General features: G+C 36.8%; 2 pseudogenes; both read right to left on the bottom strand.

Moving 5' to 3' along the window:
• Window positions 1–3,234: 3,234 nt before the first annotated feature.
• Window positions 3,235–6,588, bottom strand: LOC121267152 (annotated as a pseudogene).
• Window positions 6,589–13,678: 7,090 nt separating this feature from the next.
• LOC121267015 lies at window positions 13,679–17,039 on the bottom strand (annotated as a pseudogene).
• Window positions 17,040–22,003: the final 4,964 nt, after the last annotated feature.

The raw sequence follows: 22,003 nt of genomic DNA on the forward strand, positions 1-22,003 counted from the left end.
TCGATTGAAATTTATGGGAGTTACATGACAATTTTATAAGTGACGATTGATTTTTGTTCAGTACTGCTGTGGAGAATTTCTAATAAGCTAAGAAGTTCAGGTAAGCGAGGTTCCTAAGTTAGACTTTGCATAAAATAAAAATGAACTGAGGTTGATTTACCAAAATGTGCATCATATGTTTTGAAAAGAAATGTGAAAATAACCTCAGTTATTTATTCTTCATTACTCATTGAACTCTGATGAAAGAGAAAGCATTTTGTCATGACTAGTGTAGACATGAGCTTATTTTTGGCATTCTATTTCTGACCTATGCAAAAAGAGCGAATATGAAAATTTGTGCATAATTATGCAAATATGCTTTGGATCTGTTTTGGTTATGAAGATGATATGATTTTGTTCAGTACTCTGTTTGGATAAGATGTGATTTCTAAAAACCTTTGGCATAACCCTCTGATTCTGAATTTGATTCTGTTTCCATTATGTTCAGTTATGACCCTGCCACGGATGATAATAGTGGCATACGGCCTAACTACGGGTTACAATAGTGGATACGGCCCAACCACTGGTAATAATAGTGGATACGGCCCAACCACGGGTTATAATAGTGGATACGGCCCTGCCACGGGTTATAGTAGTGGTCTCTGTTCTGAGTGCACACATTAGTGACAGAGTGATTTATGTTCTGTTTGGCTATCCGCAAATGCACAACCCTACCACGGGAGTTATACATGGTCTCTGTTCTGATATGATGTTCTGATGATGATGATGATCATTTATGCTATGCTAAATGATATTTTTGAATGAAATTATTTTCGAATTTTCGCTCTGATATTTTGATAACATGTTTTGCTTCCGCAATCTGAAAATGAAAATGTTTTGTTCTCCATTCTGATCTCTTTAAATGCTCATGTTTACACACTAGTATATGTTATCTGCTTACTGAGTTATTGATAATCACCCCTTATCTGCAAATATTTTTCAGATAATTTTGATGGTTCAGCTGGAGGACAAGAGTAAGAAGTTTTAGCAATGTGTGATGATCGTAGTGGAATAAGTGCATAAGGGTACAAGTTTATTGGAGAGTCTTATTTAGTAGGTTTATGATTTTATGATTATTTGATATTTGGAGTCCTAGATATTTCAAAATATTTATGGAGTTTTTAAATTATCTCATTCAGGTATTTATTTGGTATCCTGGTAGAGGAGCATATATTTTTTGTTTGAATAAATGGATTTGTACTTTTGGGGGAATATTGGAATATATAAATATGTTATAGAAGATGGATCTAGGTTACAAGAGATAACTCTCCGGACCTCCAGGGCCGGGGCGTTACAATATGAATGATGTTTGATCATGTTAGGGTTTTATATGTTTCGGCCCTTACATGATGATGATTGAGATGTATGCCTTTGATTGACATGAATGCCTTCGAATAAGAATAAAGGAACATGTTCGCATGTTCTAATATTTTCATGCCATAACGTGAAATGTATTGCACGTAAGAATGTTTTACTTTATGACGAGCATTTCAGCATTCATGGTTATCATAAAGCATTGTGGTATTTCATGTGTCTCATGTAGTTCTAAGGTCCATTGTCATGTCACATGCATTGGGATTGTGAAAACCACTTTTTGAAAGGAAAAGAGTCTTCTAAAACGTAACATTTTTATTACGACCCCAAATGCTGGGATGAGGGAATGTCCTAGTGGAACTCCTCTGTCCTCTCAGGAGTGTTAAAAATGGAAGATACCCTTGGGTCGACGAAGTACTGTCGGCAGAACTCAAATGGTACCTAAAATAAAAAGATACCGGAGCGAGATCGCACCTAAAGCTAGTGGGTGCGTGCACCAACGGTGATGGCGAAATGCGAGCTGCCGTATATGGAGGTCAAGACGTAGTCACCTTGGTCAAAGTGGCTAATGGTTGATGCGGTAACTAGCGGGGAACACACGGTGGATTGGGGAGCCATGAGATATCCAATGTTATGTTATAGGTCAAGAAAAACCACGAGCTCATAAGTATGTTAATGAAATGATGAAAGCATGTTTACGAAAGCAAAAGTCATGAAATGTCATGTTTTTATACAAAGTCTTTGAAAGGTCAAGTGCATATGTATAAGTTCATGTCCATGCATTCATTGTTAAGTTTGCTATATATGCTTATGATATCTGATGCACGTTATTTGTTTACCAACTGAGATATTTCAAAATCTCACTGTTGTATTTACTCGCTATCATTCCTCACTCGGAATAATAGAAGCTGTGCTAGGTATTTGAGAACACTAAGTATGGATGGAATCAGTGAAATAATAGAGGACGAGTTCACTGTGGAGGCTTGCCGTCAATCTACCCTAGATTTGCTTAAGGTGTCAGCTCAACGACTCCAAAAGATAGTACTTTTTATCAATGAGTTCGATGTCAGTGTTTCATTACTAGACCCTCAGAAAATGTTAAGGCTAAAGCAAGATATGAGTTTTGTGTCAAGACATCTAGAACAAGCTAAGAACTTTGCCGTAGAGGCTAAGGAGATAGTCACGAAAATGGGTTTGGACATAGACGTTCTCCCGCCTAGGGAAATATTCTTAAGTCGGCTTGAGGATGGGACCTGGTTCTAACCCATTCCACTTTTGGGAGAGGATCTTTTGTTTAGCTTTTGATGTTTTGGTCCCATGTTTGGGAGTTCTTTAGAAACTTGTATCAACTTTGATGACTCTTTTGAATGAGGCAATAGTACTAGGATCTTATGTTTCAGTACCATGACAAATTTTTCCTTTAAATTGACTATAGTTGACTTTTCGCTCCGATATACTATATGTTGTTAGTTATCAGTAGGTGCATTACATCTTATATGTCATGTACAAGGGACAAGTAACCCTGGTGTTGCATGTTCAGGCGTTTCAGTTTCCGTCAAATCCTAAGCGGGGGCTGGGGACGCCACAAAACATCACTCAAATACAAAACACTTTTCAATTTTAAATCTTCAACTTTTTCAATTTTCTCAAACTCTCAAACAAAACACAAAAATAATACTACTTTTTCAAATTTTAAAAAAAAAAATTATAGTAAAAAATTATATTTTAACAACATTTTAATTTAAAAATATTTTTATTTAACTTTTTCTCTCTCATTTTTCAAAATCCAATAAAACATATTAACTCAAACTATTTCTATACTATTCATAAATATATTGAGATATTCTAAATATTCAAACTGCCCCTTACACCAACTGAGTAAGAACAAAAATTATACTAAGCAAATATGTGCAGGTTCAATCGAAAGTTTGTGACTTGTTCAATTACAAAATGATTGTTTCAAACACTCAAGAGTACGCGTCATCTATCTACCATGAATCATTGTAATAGTGACATTGTTGATACTGCTTTTTATTCGTATGCGATTTGATGACTCTGTTTCAGGAGCAACTTGAATTGCAGTGAATACAGGTTGCTTGGGACGAGGCAGCTCAATGATCTCACTTTTTAGCATGGAAATAGCAACATGCACACTTGGCCTATCTTTAGCGAGATCTTGCACACACAACAGCCCGACGTGTATACATCTCAATATCTCCATTTTAAAGCATGGTTCTGATATCACTGGATCTATTAAAACTGCAATATTGTCTGTGTCCCACATTTTCCATGCCTGTAAACATGAAACATGAATGGAATTATTTCAGTATGTTGGAGAAAAAAATACTTAAGATTCTTCAAGTTGGATACTGATACAACATGATCTTTTGGCAACATCTGATTCAAATATAAAAGCCATAATCTTGAGCTCAACTATGTCATCCACTCTTCATACTACTCTCGATCAATACTAAGTTACTCAAAGACTAGGAGACGATAAGATAAGAGAGACTTACAAATGCTAAAAGACTCGTGATTTGCTCATCATAATAAAAACTAGTGTTTCTTCTTCCACTCACAATTTCTAGTAATAATACTCCAAAGCTGAAGACATCTGATTTTTCTGAAAAACGCCCTGCCATTGCATATTCTGGGGACATATAACCGCTGAACTCGAGCAATTGAATACATATAGGTCTTGTTATCACCAATATTAGCAATAATAGTATCTAATTGAATTGAGCAAACAAAGATATACTTACTATGTTCCGGCAATCCTTTTAGTATTGGCTTGGTCTCCATCGCCTCCAAAAATCCTGGCCAATCCAAAATCTGATATTTTTGGGTTGAGCACTTCATCCAATAATATGTTACTTGCCTTTAGGTCCCTATGAATAATCCTTAGTCTCGAATCCCTGTGAAGGTAGAGTAGACCTCGACCAATTCCTTCAATAATGTTGAAGCGTTTTCTCCACTTTAGCAACTCTCGTTTGACTGGATCTAAATAAATAAGAAAAAATAAAATGAAGATTAGACATATCACAACCATAAATACATAATCCCAGACTAGGAGATACTAACATAAGGCAACAGAATTAACTAACCAAAAAGAAATGTGTCCAAACTTTTGTTTGGCATGTATTCATAGACCAACATCTTTTCTTCTTCTTCAACACACCCACCAAGGAGTCTAACAAGATTTCGATGCTGAAGTTTAGAAATCACCACCACCTCATTCATAAATTCTTCTAGCCCTTGTCCTGAAGTTTTCGCAAGTCTTTTAACTGCAATTTCTTGTCCATCTTGCAATTTTCCCTATAAAAAAAACAACCCAATGACTATATGTACAATCAAGCTATTAGGCATTAATAAGCCTTTACGAGGTGCAACCATTACCCAGTATACAGGACCAAATCCACCCTGTCCAAGCTTATTAGTTTGATCGAAGTTGTTTGTGGCACTTGCTAGCTCCTCAAGACTAAGTATCGGTAGCTCCTCCAGTTTGTCTTTGTTCATGCTGATTGCAAGATTTTCTTCACCATGAAATTTTAGAAATATTCCTCCTATTTTGAACAATTAAATTTCATTAGTTTTCTTTTTCCTTGATGGTTTAGCCATCTGTAAATAACTAAACTGAAGGAATGTGCATTATATATACCTTTTCTTTTAGCCATCCACTTACATAAAAAGAAAGTGCAAATGGCGATGAACATTGATCCAATGACCACTGTGACAGTGATGCTTACTTTCGCATCTCCCTTTTTATCTGCAAATCAGAAACATCAAACTAATTCATCTAAAGTAGGCTACAAAATAACTAATTTTTCTCTATTTTCTTTTTTATGAGTAGATACGTGCAGTCCTGCAAGGAGTTCATAGCTTAGGAAGTTGGCCACAAATGCACATGAATTGAAGCGTAAGATAAACTTCGGAAGAAAAAAAAAATAACCCACCAACTTCTGAATAGGCCACACGAACATAAAGATCAACTCCTCCAGTTGAAAACTTTCGTGAGTCTATCAAGTCACTGCTCCATGACATACACCCAATGCCAGATTCATATGCGTAAGCTATACAAGAACAATTCTCCAAACACTGGTATCTACATTCATCCTCAATAACAGAGGACCAATTTGCAAAGTCTGGCGTTTTCATCATATTCACTTTCAAAAACCCATCCTTTTGGCCTTCTTCACCACCAGTGCTCACCCTCTTACACTGCAAGGGTGTCCTCCTCACACACCCGCTAGTCCAATTTCTACCATTCCATTCTTCTATATTCTTTGGCTCAAACCCCTCTAAACAGCTGCAAATTGGTGAGTTTTGTGAGTTACAACTTCCAAATGCCCCACACTTGCCATAAATATCGCATTCTGACATCAAAGATGACCACGTGACCTCCCAATCCTTCCCATTAATGGAGCTAAGCTCCTCTAGATTTCCTTCGGAACTCAAGGTATAATGTGATAACATAGACTTGTTTGAAAAATCAAAAGTAAAATAGAATGTTCCTTCTTTGTCATCTACGAGACTAAATCCATCAAGATATAGAGAATACATTGTCGGTATTCCAATAAATAGCCTACTGTTCCATGGACCACTACGCCAATAGGGTTTGCTGTCATTCCAAATGAATATTTCAGGAAGATTGAAAAAGTAAATACCTGCAAAAAAGGCTCCAACGGATGGATCAGAAGGCCTCTTCCATGACGTTAGCTGCACATTCTTGCCTGTTATTATATCAGTAATCATTTTCATCTTTGGCAGTAATGAATCAGAAGGATGTTGGAAACTCTCCCATAAGATTGAAGCGGTATTGTTTTCTTTCAAGACAAGGTTCCCGGAATCTAAAAGCTGAGCACTTGGATTGGAAACTGAATTTGTAACATTTGATGACCAAATAATCTTCTTTTCTTCATCTAATATCACTAGATTGCCATCTTCGGATATAGTCAGAATCCCAGAGGAAGTCTTGAGGGGCCTGTCTCTATTAGCAACCCATACGACATGAGACGCAGAAACTTTAGCATACCATATCCCAACATACCTATAGGTTGAATTTGTAGGGCTGAAAAATCCCAGTTTAAAGTCACCGCCATTGGAAATTATGATTTCAGGCTCTTTGATGAATTGATGTGCTGCGATAGTGTCTATGGCATATCCAAACTCCAAACAAGCGAAAGATATCAAGAGTACTAGGAGATATAACAAGTTTCTGGTTCGAACGAATCCCATTACTTTTCGGATCGATTCTTCTTGCATGTTTGTGAAAGTGAAGTCGACATCCGATGCCCAAGCGCGTTGTTGATTTGTTCCTTCTTATCTTCATACTTCTGATCTAGCCGGGCGTGATATTTTACCCAAGTCCCGGCCTGTATATTATTTGCATAGAATTTTAAGATATCATTATCCTGTCTTGAACCCTTCAAACTTGAACAAATTTCCAGCGACATTATTTGTGAGCAACACAACTAAATTTTAAGGAAAATGATAGTCTGACTCTCTAATATGCCTATCAAATTTGTCCATTCATATATTTTTATATTTTATTTCTAATAATTAAGTAAATGACTATTAATGAATTATATTTTTTTTTAATGATTAAGAATGTTTAAAAAATACTTAAAAGAAAAAATAAATAAATTCATTTGTACCAGTGTGTATAATTGATGGGCACATTTGATAGGCATCCTAGCATTATCCATATTTTAATTACACAAATATAATAAATCAAGTAATTTATAAATGCTACAGTTATTTAGTTGCTTTCTATATGGCTCATCGATGTCCAACTTGTTTGGATATTTTATTATTTGGACTTTTTTAACCTGATCAATAGCCACCAAAGGTCCAAAAGTCGCCAAATACTTAATTTTAATAAGAGTTGTGGTATATGTACTTACAGTTTTATTTATATTTTTACTTATAAAATTCATTTTATTAGTTTTCTTTTGATATTCAAATTTTAAATTTCATGATTTTTAGCATACTAATAACTAATATACGGAGAAGTAAGTTTTTTATTATTTTTCTTAAGTACATTTAGTATTTTTCTTTTAATAATATCATTGTATATTGCATCATGAGGAGTTTTTTCTCACGGCACATGATACTCAATCTATATGTGAAAATGAAAACGACCTTCATATCATTTAATCTTACAATAAACAAATCGAGTTTAAAAGTATATTAGGAAAACGTAAGGGATAATTGGTGTTTGAAATCTTCTTTTTTAACTATAATTGTAACGTCCCGTTCTCGAAAGTCCGGAGAGTTAACTCATATTACCTGATAATCAACTCCAACATTACTAATATACTTCCAAAAGCTCCAAATCAAACGTAAACACTTCAAATTTAATTAACCACACATACTCGTATATAAAATCCTCAATACAGTAATCTCAAAAATTACCAACTTCTCTACATGTCACTTAAACTCACATTTTAACAATATAATTATCAAAAATACCAATACTCATCGAAAGCTTTCTATTCTTAATCCACTATTCTTAAGTCATCTCACCCAATTCTTCATAGTTCAGATCCTCAGCTGAAATATCTAAAAATCATCTGAAAATATTGGAGATAAGGGGGGTGAGTTATCAACAATTCAGTAAGCAGTGAACATATACTAGTATGTAAACATGAGCATTTTTAGAACTCAGAATGCAGTACAAAATATTTACTTTTAGAATGCATTATCAAAGCATGTTACTAAAAATTTCAAAGCGAAACTTTCAAATAAATTTCTTATTCAAAATCCTTTGGCATGTCAAAAATCTGAGACCTCATCTTCGTCGTATCGGAGCATCACATCGGGACAGATATCATATTTAACCCCCGTGGTAGGGTTATAAACCACCATTATACCCGTGGCTGGGCCATATCCACTATTATAACTCGTGGTTGGGCCATATCTACTATTATTACCCGTGGTTGGGCCGTATCCACTATTATAACCCGTGGTTGGGTCGTATCCACTATTATAACCCGTGGTTAGGCCGTATCCAATCGAGCAGAACCTCAGAATCAAAATTTAATCAGAATACAGAATCATAATCTCATGTCAAGGTTTTAAGATGCTACATCATATCAAAACCAAATACTGAATAGCATCAGATAATCTCACATGTTTGAAATAAATAGAATCAAAACATCTTCATTTATTCACAACAAAACTTTTAGATCTTCATATTTGCTCCTTTTTGCATGATCAGAAACAGAATACACAAAATTAGCTCATGTCTACACCAGTCATGACAAAAAGTACTCTCTTATACAGCTTTCATGCATATGCAAAACACATATTTGAGGTTGCTTTCTGATTTCTTTTCAAAACAAACATGCATATTTTCAAAGCAACCTCATTTTATTTTATTTTATGCAAAGTCTAGCATAGGAACCCCGCTTATCTGGACTTCTTAACTTTTCAGAATTTTCTTCAAAAAAGTCGAGTCGATTATAAATCGTCACCTATAAAAATAATCACATAATTTTCGTAAGTTTTCAATCAATCACGTATTTCAATATTTAAGCCTAAGCTTTTAAAATAGCCTATTTTAATTCCTCAAAACTTAAAACCCTCATAATCCCAAAATATATGATCACTTCCTAAAATCACCAATATACACCATCACCAACGTCAAACTCAAAACACTAATATTTAAACTTGAAACAACCAACAAATCTCATAACATAAACTAATCACGCAAACAACTCCATCATCCAATCTAACCGACCCCCTTACTCCTCGGACTCAGTCCGGCACAACCAACAAATTCACAGTAAATATGAGTTAGTGTAAAAATACATTTAAATTTTAGAAATTCTTTGAGAAAATACTTACAATGCCATAATAAAAAAATTTTAAAGATCACAGAGGTGCTAGAAGTGGCGACACAGCAATGAAATGGTGCAAAATGCACTGTGGTCGTGGGTCTCAAAAATCCACTTTTGAACGGGAACAAACGAAGACTTGAGATTGCTAGGGAATGACTTAGGGATGTCGGTGAAGCTAATGGTGGTGGTGGTTGGCCGTGGGTGGCGGCGTAAAGGGTGGTTGAAGGCCAAAATGTTCAAAACGGAGATGTTGATGAATGTGTTTCACCGGTGGCAGATCGGGGCTGAGGATGGGTGCATTAGGTTGCTATGAGGTCGAGGATGAAGTGGTAAAGAAATGGTGGCCGGAGGTAGCGCGACGGCGGCGCTAGAGCGAAGAGAAGGCTGCGGCTTTAAGCTGTTCGTGGGGACTCACGGCGGTGAGGGAGGAGCTGAAAACCGGAAGGAGAGGTCGCCGGCCGGTGGGGAAGGGAAGGGGCGGTGTCGCCGGACGGAGGCGCACGGCGGCGGGCTGGAGGACGACTCATGGACGCGGGGAGAGAAAGAAGAAGACGTTGCGCGCGCGCGAGAGAGAGAGAGAGAGAGAGAGAGAGGAGAAAAGAAAATGATGAAAAAAAAATTAAAAAAAGCAGGAAAAGAAAAAAAGGAAAAGAAAAATGGAGAGAAAGAAATGAGGTCCAATCCTCACATCTTGGGTCACACAAATGATCCAACGAAAAAGATTTCAAAACAGCTCGTTAAATAAAAGAATTTAAACGTAGTGATTAAATAAAAATAAAATAATTAAACCCAACAATAAACTAATTTAGAATAAAGAGAAATTTAAATGCATAAAAATAATTAATATTAAGGAAACATATCAAATTTAATTTTCACAAATTAAAATTTCATAAAAATAAACCCACTAAAAATCTGACAAATTTAAAACAAGAGAATCAATTTTTAAATTAATAAAAATAATCCTTCCATTAAAAATACACTAAAATACGAGGTGTTACATCCTTCCCCCCTAAAAAAAAAAATTCGTCCTTGAAATTTGCAAGGTCAAACATCAACGCTAAGGCAGTTACAAGATACAACTCAGAACACTCTTAAGAAAATCATACCATCAAAAACTCCCAAACAGGCATGTGTAATGTTCTCTCAAGTCTACTCCCATAGGCAATTCCATCATATTCGCATTAGTCTCTCAATGGCACCTCACGTCTAGTACCCCTAGGGCAGCCACGTAATCCGAAATCTCCACTTCCACAAAACACTCAGTAATTTCTGATGATTATTATCTTCACACAAAATAAACTGCTAATCTCAAAATCACCAAGAATGTCCTCCCGAATCTACACCAACTATCATCCTTAAATTTGATATGGATCAAATACCAAAATCTACCACTGTAACCCCAAACTAATAACAACCATTATCCAAACTAGATCAATACCTTCAATCCCCAAAGAAATAACCTCCTTGAAAATCCATATATCAATAACTCGACTCTGATCAATCCCATTTTAATGGTCATATACTAATCAGTATCCAAAATAAATCAAGCTAGCACACCAAGCCTGCGGAATTAAAAACTTAAATCTTATTACAAATCAGTCCTTCAAATCTGTAATTCTAAAACCTTAAATTATACCAGAATCATTTTCCGAAATCTGTAAGATCGATGAACTTATATGCAATAATAAAACAATCGACTCTCGATGCTTTCAAAATCTAAAATATTAAATGATAACAAATCATTTCCTAAAGTCTGCAAAATCTTAAACCTTTGGTGAAATTTCCGTAAATCTATCATTAAAGTTTGTTGAACTTACAACCTCCTATTCTAAAGCCGCATGTCATACCTCCACAAAATCGAAAACCTCAAATATCCTACTTCCCAAATAGATCACCCAGACCATGCCGTTCATTTCAAACCTCAATATTATAAACGCAAACCAAATTGATAAAAGTTCAAGCCTACTACACTAAATATTTATATCTAACAATGACATTATCAGTTGTACCATCTTCCTGCCATAACTTAATCCTTAACCCACTTTTCAATTTCGAACTAAACAAACAAAATAAAATAAAACAAAATAATATAAAATAAACTTAATAAATAAAATAACATAATTTCAATTCAAATAAGATCAAATCAAATAAAATGAAATAAATTCAATTTAAATAAAAATAATAATTTCAAATTAAACCTTTAAACTTTTCTGGTACTGCATCTACTGGACATATGGTTTTACCCATTCTTAGTCATATCTTTAACCAACTCATATAGTCCTTCTTACCATCTAATAATGTAAACCCGACATCGCTCTAAACTCCCGTACATCTTTAGAATCTAAACCACAAAAATCTAAACCTTAAATCTTATAAAGATTATCTCTTATAGTCCACATAGTAAGCTTGTCGAATCTAAAATCCCTAAACCTCCAAAATCTCAAAACTCAATCATAAAGTCTGCAATCTTCCGTAGGCATTATCATTGATCTTCTATAGCATCTCACAGGGTCCAATCTTCCGCTCTTTAAGCTTATTATACTCTCCAACAGAAAAACAATCACGAGTTAATACTATCCAAACAAAATGACCAACAACAAAAAGCACCTGGCGACGATGACTATCTACTTGAACCTTGTACTTGGCATTACTCTCGTGAATGGCCAACTTCACTTGATCATGGATGCCTCTAAGATGTTCTGCCACCTCATCTGCCTTTTGATTCAAACGACCTACACGTGGAATGGGGGCTAAGTCCAGCACACCGGACGGGTTCTGACCATAGACAATCTCAAATGGACTCAGTCCTGTGGTTCTGTTCTTGGATCTATTATAGGTGAATTCTGCTTGGGGAAGAGCCAGATCTCATTGCTTTGGTTTAGTTCCAACCAAACTCCTCAAAAGATTGCCCAAACTCCGGTTCACCATCTCGCTCTAACCATCTGTTTAGGGGTGGTAGGCGCTATTGAAGTTCAACTTTGTCCCCAGTTTCTCCCATAAGCTCTTCCAGAAATGGCTCATGAACTTTGTGTCACGATCTGAAGTGATTGACCGGGGAACACCATGTAAACGAACAATCTCCTCAAAGTAAAGATGAGCGATCCGAGCAGCATCTATTGTTTTCCTGCAAGCTACAAAATGGGCCAGCTTGAAAGACCTGTCAAACACAACCAAAATAGAATCCATGGATCATTGGGAACGGGGTAAACCCAGCACAAAGTCCATATTGACATCGAACCAAGGAGCCTCAGGAGCAAGCAAGGGGGTGTATAGGCCTGCATTGGTGAGAACCCCCTTGGACCCCTTACACACATAACATCGCTCCACATAATGCGCCACATCACTGGTCAGTTTGGGCCAATAGTAATTAGAGAAAACCAGGGACAACATCTTATCTCGCCCAAAATGACTCTCGCTATGAAGTTCACCAATAATCTGCTGCCTTGGTGAACAATCTGGGATGCACAACTGTAATCCACGAAATAAATAACCATTATGCAAAAAAAAATCATTTTGTTGACCATCAATTACCTCCCGAAACCTTTTGGGACACTGATATTCAGACGACCCCGAGACGATTTTTTTTCTTCCGAAAAGAAATCACAGTTTTTTTAAACCTCTTCTGTGTAGTGTTTAAACCTGTCTGGAGAAAAACCTGAAAAGAAATAGTTGAACCCTAGTTTAATAAGGCTCAAGCAGTGTCTCAACTAGGCATAATGCATGATAGGAGGCTTTATGCCATCAATCATGGGCTGGTGCAAAGGAGTTGGGTTCACTTGGCAGACAAAATCGAGACTGTAAAACAGGTATGCCACAAAGTAAGGATTATGCTCTCTGAATTGACGATAAACCTTTCGTCTATAAAATAAATAAATAAAATAAAAAGTGAGGATTGAATCGTCCTCTTTAAAAGAAAAGTTGAAATCAGAATTGGTTGATTTTTAGTACATTAAATGCTCTGATTTTGTGAAAATAATTATTAAACTCCAATCTAATGCCTCATCAGTTGATTATTACAGCCAACATATAAGATCATATCTAACCCGGATTTCATGAAAACATTATCTGCAGGTTCAATTGAGAAGATCATGATTTGAGAAAATTTGGGTTTCGGTTTGTTTGACAACACCACTGTTCTCAAGAATTTTAACATATTCTCAAATATTTCCTTTCCAAACATCACTCAAATATAAAATATTTTTCAATTTCAAATCTTCAACTTTTTTATCTAATCATTACAATTTTCTCAAATTCTCTAACAAAACACAAAAAATAATACTACTTTTTCAAATTTCAAAAAGTAATTATATTAAAAAATTATATTTTAACAATTTTTTAATTTTAAAATATTTTTATTCGAATTTTTCTTTATCATTTGCCAAAATCCAATAAAACATATTAACTCAAACTATTTCACTGTTATTCATAAATATATTGAGATATTGTAAGTATTCAAACTCAGCCTTAGACTAACTGATTAAGAACAAAAATTATATTCAGCAAATATGTGCAGGTTCTATCGAAAGTTTGCGACTTGTTCCCTTACAAAATGATTGTTTCAAACACTCGAGAGTACGTGTCATCTATCTACCATGAATCATTGTAATAGTGACATTGTTGATACTGCTTTTTATTCGTATGCGAGTTGAAGACCCTGTTTCTGGAGCAACTTGAATTGCAGTGAATAGGGGTTGTTTTGGACGAGGCAGCTCAATAATCTCACTTTTTAGCATGGAAATAGCAACATGCACACTTGGCCTATCTTTAGCTAAATCCTGCACACACAACAGCCCGACATGTATACATCTCAAGATCTCCTTCTGAAAGTATGGTTCTGATATCACTGGATCGATTAAGGCTGCAATATTGTCTGTGTCCCACATTTTCCATGCCTGTAAACATGAAACATGAATGGAATTATTTCAGTATGTTGGAGAAAAAAATACTCGAGATTCTTCAAGTTGGATACTGATACAACATGATCTTTTGGCAACATCTGATTCAAATATAAAAGCCATAATCTTGAGCTCAACTATGTCATCCACTCTTCATACTACTCTCGATCAATACTAGGTTACTCAAAGACTAGGAGACGATAAGATAAGAGAGACTTACAAATCCTAAAAGACTCGTGATTTGCTCATCATAATAAAAACTAGCATTTCTTCTTCCACTCATTATTTCTAGTAACAATACTCCAAAGCTGAAGACATCTGATTTTTCTGAAAAACGCCCTGCCATTGCATATTCCGGAGACATATAACCGCTGAACTCGAGCAATTGAATACATATAGGTCTTGTTATCACCAATATTAGCAATAATAGTATCTAATTGAATTGAGCAAACAAAGATATACTTACTATGTTCCGGCAATCCTTTTAGTATTGGCTTGGTCTCCATCGCCTCCAAAAATCCTGGCCAATCCAAAATCTGATATTTTTGGGTTGAGCTCTTCACCCAATAATATGTTACTTGCCTTTAGGTCCCTATGAATAATCCTTAGTCTCGAATCCCTGTGAAGGTAGAGTAGACCTCGACCAATTCCTTCAATAATGTTGATGCGTTTTCTCCACTTTAGCAACTCTCGTTTGACTGGATCTAAATAAATAAGAAAAAATAAAATGAAGATTAGACATATCACAACCATAAATACATAATCCCAGACTAGGAGATACTAACATAAGGCAACAGAATTAACTAACCAAAAAGAAATGTGTCCAAACTTTTGTTTGGCATGTATTCATAGACCAACATCTTTTCTTCTTCTTCAACACACCCACCAAGGAGTCTAACAAGATTTCGATGCTGAAGTTTAGAAATCACCACCACCTCATTCATAAATTCTTCTAGCCCTTGTCCTGAAGTTTTCTCAAGTCTTTTAACTGCAATTTCTTGTCCATCTTGCAATTTTCCCTATAAAAAAAACAACCCAATGACTATATGTACATTCAAGCTATTAGCCATTAATAAGCCTCTACGAGGTGCAACCATTACCCTGTATACAGGACCAAATCCACCCTGTCCTAGCTTATTAGATTGATCGAAGTTGTTTGTGGCACTTGCTAGCTCCTCAAGACTAAGTATCGGTAGCTCCTCAAGTTTGTCTTTGTTCATGCTGACTGCAAGATTTTCTTCACCACGAAATTTTAGATACATTCCACCTATTTTGAACAATTAATTTCCATTAGTTTTCTTTTTCCTTGATGGTTTAGCCATCTGTAAATAACTAAACTGAAGGAATGTGCATTATACCTTTTCGTCTAGCCATCCACTGGCATAAAAAGAAAGTGCAAATGGCGGTGAACATTGATCCTATGACCACTGTGACAATGATGATTACTTTCACTTCTCCCTTTTTATCTGCAAATTAGGAGCATCAAATTAATTCATCTAAAGTAGGCTACAAAATAACTAATTTTTCTCTATTTTCTTTTATGTGTATATACTTGGGAAGTTCATAGCTTAGGAAGTTCGAAACGTAATATAAACTTCGAAAGGAAAAAAAAAAAAAAAAAAATCAACCCACCAAGTTCTGAATAGGCCACACGAACATAAAGATCAACTCCTCCAGTGGAAAACTTTGGTGAGTCTATCAAGTCACTGCTCCATGACATACACCCAATGCCAGATTCATATGCGTAAGCTATACAAGAACAATTCTCCAAACACTGGTATCTACATTCATCCTCAACACTAGACGATCAATTTGCAAAGTCTGGCGTTTTCATCATATTCACTTTCAAAAACCCATCCTTTTTGCCTTCTTCACCACCAGTGCTCATCACCCTCTTACACTGCAAGGGCTTCTTCCTCACACAACCGCTAGTCCAATTTCTTCCATTCTTTGGCTCAAACCCCTCTAAACAACTGCAAATTGGTGAATTATGTAAGTCACAACTTCCAAATGGCCCACACTTGCCATAAATATTGCATTCTGACATCAAAGATGTGTCGACCCCCCAAACCTTCCCATTAATGGAGTTAACTTCCTCTAGATTTCCTTCGGAATCCAAGACGAAATGTGATAACATAGACTTGTTTGAAAAATCAAAAGTAAAGGAGAATGTTCCTTCTTTGTCACCTACTAGACTAAATCCATCAAGATATAGAGAATACATGGTTGGTATTCCAATAAATATCCGACTGTTCCATGGACCACTACGCCAATAGGGTTTGCTGTCATTCCAAATGAATATTTCAGGAAGATTGAAAAAGTAAATACCTGCTGAAAAGGTTCCAACGGATGGATCAGAAGGGCTCTTCCATGACGTTAGCTGCACATTCTTGCCTGTTATTACATTAGTAATCATTTTCATCTTTGGCAGCAATGAATCAGAAGGATATTGGAAACTCTCCCATATGATTGACCCTGTAACGTTTTCTTGCAAGATAAGGTTCCCAGAATCTAAAAGTTGGGCACTCGAATTGGAAACTGAATTTGTCACGTTTGACGACCAAATAATCTTCTTTTCCCCGTCTAATACCACTAGATTTCCGTCATCAGATATAGTAAGAATCCCAGAGGAAGTCTTGAGGGGCTTCTCTCTATTAGCAACCCATACGACATGAGACGCAGAAACTTTAGCATACCATATCCCAACATACCGATTGGTTGAATTTGCAGGGCTGAAAAATCCCAGTTTAAAGTCACCGCCATTGGAAATTATGATTTCAGGGTCTTTGATGAATTGATGTGCTGTGATAGTGTCTATGGCACATCCAAACTCCAAACAAGAGAAAGATATCAAGAGTACTAGGAGATATGAAAAGTTTCTGGATCGAACCGCGAGTCCCATAACTTGTCGGATCGATGCTTCTGGCATGTTTGTGAAAGTGAAGTCGACTTTGGAATTTAAAAATTCTTAATGGTTAAGGATATTTAAAAATTTCTTAAAGAAAATGAAAAAAAAAATTCATTTGTTCTATCATTGTCCACATTTTAATTACACAAATATAAATCAAGTTTAATGCGGTATTTATTTAGCTGCTTTCTATTTGGCTCATCGATTTCCAATTAACTTGTTCGGATATTTTATTACTTGGACCTTTTTAACCTTATCAATAGCCACCAAAGGTCCGAAAGTTGCCAATTAAATACTTAATTTTAATAATATCATTGTATATTGCAACATGAGTTTTTTCTTCCCGGCACATGATACTCAATCTATATGTCAAAATGAAAACGACCTTCATATTATTTTATCTAACAAATCGAGTTTAAAAGTATATTAGGAAAATGTCAGAGATAATTGGTGTTTGAAAGGGTGTCCCACACTCAGATGTCCAAGATGACCATCCGACTTGTTTGCGAACTCAAAAGTAAAATAGAACGATCCTTGTTTGTCAAGAGCTCCTGGTAGGTTGTCCAATAAAGATCAGACCATTCCAAATGTATACTTCTGGAAGATTAAAAAAGGAAGATTCTCGCCATTTATATTATATTATATTATATTAGTACTCATTTTCATCTTTGGTACAAATGAATCTAAAGGATGTTGGAAACTTTCCCATATGATCATTGACTTGGTAATGTTTTCTTGCACGACCAGGTTCCCGAAATCTAGAAGTTGGGCGCGGGATTTGATGACCAGGTTGGCCATCATTTGATGACCAAATAATCTTCTTTTCTCCGTCTCATACGTCTAGATCATCACCGTCTTTTCTGACCCTATTGTTAGCAAAAGACTTTCATTTTCTGACCCTATTGTAACATTGGAGGAGATCCCAGCATGCATTTATTGGTTTAATGAAATGAATATGAGAATTTTAAAAAAAAAAAAATAACAAAACAAAAAGAAGAAGAAGAAGAAGATCATCACCGTCTTCAGATATAGTAAGAATTCCAGAGGAGGTCTTGGGGGCTTGTTCCTATTAGCAACCCATATGGCACGGGCTTGTTCCTATTAGCAACCCATAGGTCAAACGGGTTAATTTCGGATCTGTTCAACCTATTTACATAAACGAGTGAAAATAGGTTGACACGACACAACACGACCCGTTATGTTAATGGGTCGTGTTAGGGTTTGAGATTTTGACACAATAAACTTAATGGGTCGGGTTAGGGTTGACCTATATAGTATAATATACATGTCTTGAGACAACACGAACACGACCCGTTAACACGATTTGACACCTATAAACCAACCATAGCGATAAGAAGAATTTGCAGGGCTAAAAGATCTCAATATGGGCTCATCACTAGAAGGGTATTCCCCTCCCAGACCACTGGGTTGGGCCTGGGCATGATACTAATTAGGCCCCTCTCGGACTAGACTCTACCCTCCCATGGCCCAAGAATCACAAAAAGAGCCCAGCCCACAAGCTGTGTTAGCAAAAAGAGAATGCATCACGTGGAAAACAAGTCGAAGGGGACAAACAAGACGCGCCGACCTTGATACTCACCTATGATGCCCAGCTTTAAAGGATCTACAATGGCAAGTGGACGGAAAGCATGAGCTCCACTCTCTAGGGGTGCCGCACCCCACTGCACCGCCCCATTCGCCCCGCCCCAGCCCATGCGAGACGGGGGTTCTGTCCTACTCGTCCGAGGTGCGGGGCGCCCCGCCCCGCCCACACCCCTGGAGGCCAGCGAAGGTGGGGGACAGAAGGGGCTAAGCCCCCACTCCACTTTTCCCCCGCCCTGCATAATTATTAAAAATTAAGTTAAGTTAAGTCCCCCCCCCCCCCGGTCTTCTCGAACTCTCGTCTCTCTCTCATACTCACTCTCTCTTTGTCTCTCACTCTTATACTCACTCTCTCGCGCTCTCTCTGTCTCTCTCTATTGATCTCTTCTCTCTTTCTCTAACTCCCAGACATAGTTTTTTTTTATTTTTATTTTTTTTTTTGAGTTTTGGATTGGAGATTGGAGGAAGGATGGGTTGAATTGGAGATGGAGGATGAGAATGATAGTGAATTTGTGTGTTGTGGATTCTGATTTGTGCATGTGTTTGAAATTGATGTCACCTCTGTCACTGTGTTTCATTCTTCTTCTTTTTTTTTGTAGTTTGTACTTTCTGGGTGTTCGGATTTGGAACGCTAAATCAATTTAGGGGTCCAATTAGGGGTTCAATCCAAAACCCCTAAATAAATTGATTTAGCCTTTTGATTTAGGGGTTTCAATTAAAACCCCTAAATTTAAATTGAAACCCTAAATCAAAAGGTTAAATCAATTTATTTAGGGGTTTCGAATTAAACCCCTAAATCAATTTAGGGGTTCAATCCGGTTGATTTAGGGGTTTCAATCCAAAACTCTTAAATTGTGTTGGCTTTGCACTTCGCCTTGTTTTTTCATGTGTGGTATATTATTATAATTTTTTTATGTCTTGTGTTGATTGATTTTATAATTTTTTATTGTGTAGTGGAATCAAGAATGTCTTGTCAAAAGGATTTCAGTGATGGCCCTCCTACCCCTACCAGTACCTCTGTCCCAGAACTTAACCCTACTCCAACCCCTTGAAGTGGGAGTACACCTTGCCCCGCCCCCAAGCCCACACAAGACAAGAAACTCATTTCCATAATTTGGTCTCACTTTACCAAACTAGAGGGTGGTGACCCCAATAACCAACAAGCTAAATGTAATTATTGTGAGAAATTATATGGATGTCACTATAGGAAACATGGTGCATCCCAGTTAAAGGTCCATCTAGAGAAACAATGCAAGAAAAGTCCAATATTAAGATCCTTAATGGAGAATAGTCAATCTAGACTAGATATTGGAATAAAACAAATGTCGGAAGGCAATAGTGGGGGTCCAACATTGAAAGGATATACGAAGTATAATGCCGATGAGTTTAGAAGGAAGTTGTTCGTATGGTTATCATAAACAAGCTACCTTTTCAGTTTGTGGAGGGGAGAGGGTTCCAAGAATTTGTCCAAGAATTGCAACCTAGATTTACGCTTCCTTCTCACCACATTGTGCAAAGGATATTAAAAAGATGTACAGGAAATATAAAGATGTTTTGAGGGGCCAATTGGCGAGTTTCGTAGTTTGCCTCACTACCGATACTTGGACTTCTGTCCAAAATTTTAATTATATGTCTTTAACTGTTCATTTTATTGATTCTAATTGGATTCTTCATAAAAAATATTATTAAAGTTTGTCAAATAACTTATCACAAGGGTGAGACGATTGGGATGGTCTCAATAAAGGAGTGGGGGATGGCATGGGTTGCAGCAAAGCAGTCCAAGGCCAGATGGATTTGGTTCCGTGTTCTATATCACCTATTGGGATTTTATCAAAGATGATGTTGTCGAGGCAGCTCGGAAGTTCTTTAGTGGGAATGCTTTGCCAAGGTATTATGCTTCATCTTATATTGTGCTTATTCCAAAGGTTACAGAGCCAAAAACTTTGACAAGTTTAGGCCAATTTGTTTATGTTCTGTGGCCTGTAAAACATTTTCCAAGATTATTGTAAGAAAATTATCTGGTTCGCTCCCACGTTTGATCTCCCCTGAGCAAGGAGCGTTTATTCCTAAGCGTAGCATTTTTTAGAACATCTCGCTGGCCCAGGAAATGGTGCATTCCATAAATAAAAGGGTCCAGGTTGGGAATGTCATGGTAAAGATTGATATGGCAAAGGCATATGATAGGGTGCATTGGAAGTTTCTTTTAGGGGTGCCTGAGAGTTTTGGTTTTTCTCGGCAGTTGCGTAAATTGATAGAGGAGTGTGTGAAGTGACCTTGGTACTCTGTTATAATGAATGGGACTTATAAGGGCTTTTTCAAGGCAAGTAGGGAACTCCGTCAAGGTGATCCCCTTTCGCCTTATTTATTTATTTTGATGGAAGAGGTCTTGTCTTGTCTATTAACGAAACAATTTGAGGAGGGACGCATCGGAAGGTTCTATCATCCACGGGGAGTGCCGTTGATTTCGCATTTGTTTTATGCGGATGATGTTTTGGTTTTTATTAATGGTGGAAAAAGATCCTTAAGACGTCTGGTTGATACATTACTCACCTATGAGCGGTGGTCTGGACATATGGTTAATAAAGAAAAATCTGCACTTTTCCATTCTAGTCGGATTAGTATAGCACGAAGAAGGGGATTGACAAGGGTGTCGGGTTTTGTGGAAGGGCAATTTCCAATGTGTTATTTGGGAGCTCCCCTTGTGAATTAGAGGCTTAAGGCATCACATTTAGAGTTTTTGATGGCTAAGATCAGGTCCAAAGTAGCAGGACGGAAGGCGAAATTACTATCCCAAGGTGGTAAAATTGTTCTACTTAAACATGTATTATCGAGTATGGCCTCTCATATTCTTGCAGTCAAGGACGTGCCAAAAGTTGTTATAAGTATGATTAATTATATTCTTGCCACATTCTTCTGGGGGGGAGGAAAATGGGAGATTGAAGACTAAATGGAGGTCTTGGTCAAGAATTTGCAAGCCTATGGCTGAAGGTGGTTTGGGGATTAGGGGATTCTCAGAGGTTCAACTTGCAATGCATATAAAGTTAGCTTGGCGCTTAATGTCGATGGACTCTTTATGGTCAAGGTTTTTCTTGGCTAAATATGCTAGACAGTGTCATGTTTCTTTGGTGTCGAGACAAACTAATGGGTCTAGATTATGGAGATCTATAGTTTCGGTTATTTCGGCAGTGTGTGAACAGATGAAGTCCAAAATGAGAGGAGGGAAAATTTCCTTCTAGTTTGACAGATGGCTCTCGGTGGGCCCTTTGTGTGAGTTGGTTCAGCCAGTTGTAAATCCGGGCCTACTTATTAAAGAAGTGTGGATTGGGAATAACTGGAACATGGAGTTGTTAGTTCAGCTAGTGGGTGGGGAAATTGCTGAAAATGTTTTAAGGAGTGTTCGAGTT

The sequence above is a fragment of the Juglans microcarpa x Juglans regia genome, chromosome 5S (assembly GCF_004785595.1).
Source record: "Juglans microcarpa x Juglans regia isolate MS1-56 chromosome 5S, Jm3101_v1.0, whole genome shotgun sequence".
In the NCBI taxonomy this organism is placed as follows: domain Eukaryota; kingdom Viridiplantae; phylum Streptophyta; class Magnoliopsida; order Fagales; family Juglandaceae; genus Juglans; species Juglans microcarpa x Juglans regia.